This window comes from Portunus trituberculatus, chromosome 41, assembly GCF_017591435.1.
Source record: "Portunus trituberculatus isolate SZX2019 chromosome 41, ASM1759143v1, whole genome shotgun sequence".
Taxonomy (NCBI): domain Eukaryota; kingdom Metazoa; phylum Arthropoda; class Malacostraca; order Decapoda; family Portunidae; genus Portunus; species Portunus trituberculatus.
The window spans coordinates 9048801-9050987 of NC_059295.1; the positions used below are offsets into that span (position 1 = coordinate 9048801).

The 2187-nt window shown below is 42.2% G+C and overlaps 1 long non-coding RNA gene across 2 annotated transcripts in view; it reads right to left on the minus strand.

Moving 5' to 3' along the window:
- Positions 1 to 1686: 1686 nt before the first annotated feature.
- The window catches only part of LOC123517011, a 33992-nt gene continuing 33491 nt past the window's right edge, over positions 1687 to 2187 (minus strand). For both annotated transcript variants that reach the window (XR_006678362.1, XR_006678363.1), the window contains exon 3: positions 1687 to 2031. This is a non-coding gene — a long non-coding RNA (uncharacterized LOC123517011). The remainder of the gene's footprint in view (positions 2032 to 2187) is intronic.

The following is a 2187-nucleotide window of genomic DNA, read 5'->3' on the forward strand; positions in this document are numbered from 1 at the left end:
TCCTCGATTTACATCCCGTACCTACTCACTGTTAGGTGAACAGAGGCTACACGTGAAAGGAGACACACCCAAATATCTCCCCACCCGGCCGTGTGAATGTGTGTGTGTGTGTGTGTGTGTGTGTGTGTGTGTGTGTGTGTGTGTGTGTGTGTGTGTAATTCACCTCCTCAGTCGTCTGCTGGTCACCCAGCCAGTCTTCCCCATTACGGAGCGAGCTCAGAGCTCATAGACCGATCTTCGGGTAGGACTGAGACCACATCAACAAACACACACCGGGAAAGCGGGGCCACAACCCCTCGAGTTACATCCCGTACCTATTTACTGCTAGGTGAACAGGGGCCACACATTAAGAGGCTTGCCCATTTGCCTCGCCGCTTACCGGGACTCGAACCCGGCCCTCTCGATTGTGAGTCGAGCGTGCTAACCACTACACTACGTGTGTGTGTGTGTGTGTGTGTGTGTGTGTGTGTGTGTGTGTGTGTGTGTGTGTGTGATTCTTTTCCACGCTATATTTGTCTGTGTAAGCATTCCATTTTTCTTTCTTCTCTTCCTAGCCATTCTGTACTATCGTTGCAGTCCTTATCAGCAGCAGCAGCAGCAGCAGCAGCAGCAACAACAGCATGGCGCATTATCAATCTCTCAGTACGTAAGCATCATGTGCAGCCTAATCTGTTAAATTCCTTCCTCCTCTTGATTTTTTTTTTCTTGTGTGTGACTCACGAGGAGGAGGAGGAGGAGAATCCTTCTCATTCTACAAGTTACATTACAACCTTTAGTGTCGCGGCACACTTTCTTGATATCTCAATAAAAAATAAGTAATAGCATTATTTTTTGTTTCTCTCACGTAGGCAAATTTTTTTTTCATTGTTCTAATTGCTGCCAACGTTGATGTGTGTGTGTGTGTGTGTGTGTGTGTGTGTGTGTGTGTGTGTGTGTGTGTGTGTGTGTGTGTGTGTGTGTGTGTGTGTGTGTGTGTGTGTGTGTATGTATGTGTTCAATGGAGTACCACAAGAGCCAGTCACTAGACTCTTGCTATTCCTTATACACATACAGACACAAACAAAAGAGAAACGTGTAATATTTTACTATGTGCATGACAACACATGTAAATTATTCAAGCATTAGTGTTTAATACTATGTAAGGCGTCATTTCGATGTGCGCTTGTTTAGTGTGCGCAGTTCTTGACGTTATAACCCTCCAGGCATCACTCATCACTCACTCACACCCAAGACGCTGCGGTGATAAGATGCAAGAGAGCAGTGAATAAGGTAAACATCTCATTTTTGTAATTTATACCAAATGTCACGTTGCCAAGTTGATTGTATGTGTAGTTTATAATTAGTATAATATTTTGAAAGTTTCATACCAGTGAATAACGTTACTTAAAGAATTATGACAGAAATACTTGTCCTTCAACAGTTCTTATGCTTAACCTTTCATAAATAAATTGTCAGAGGAAATACTGCTTTTGCTCAATCCTACGATGATGTCTGTGATAGATAAAAACAAACCACCCTTGAGTCATTAGAGAACCTGCACGTGGCTAAAATGATATTGTACTGTTACAGACAAATCTCACGGCGTTATACACTTGGGCCAGTGAAAACAACATTGTCTTTTTATTAACAATAAACATGAGAATATGATGTACAACATAATTATGTAAATGTAAATAATAACGGTGTAGATGTGTCCACAGCTCAAGATGGAACTAACATTATCACCAAGAAGCACAAAAGACATCGGTGTTACATGAGGTTGTAGTTTTAGAAACATACAAATAACGTGACAAAAGCACCATGAAGCCAGGTAAGTTGGATGTCACGTACATTTAGAAGGCAGGACATCTTTCCAATGCTGACGCAATACAAATCACTAATCCTTTCCTTGCTGGAATACTGCTGTAACTGTGGAGACCGTGGAGAGTGGGGGAGAAGCAGTTACAAGAAGCGGTTCCAGGATCGTTCACCAGCTGACAGTTAAAACACTTGGATTACTGGGGAAGGTTACCAGCATTTGAGCTCTTCTCACTGGAGAGGCACAGAGAAAGGTATGTCATACTGTATATCTAGAAATTTTTGACTATCCAGACAATCAACAGCTTTAACTTATGCAATATACCATTCATCAACGACAGGGCTGATTCTTATCATGTAAGACATGTCAAGAGCAACAGCCAGTCGGAA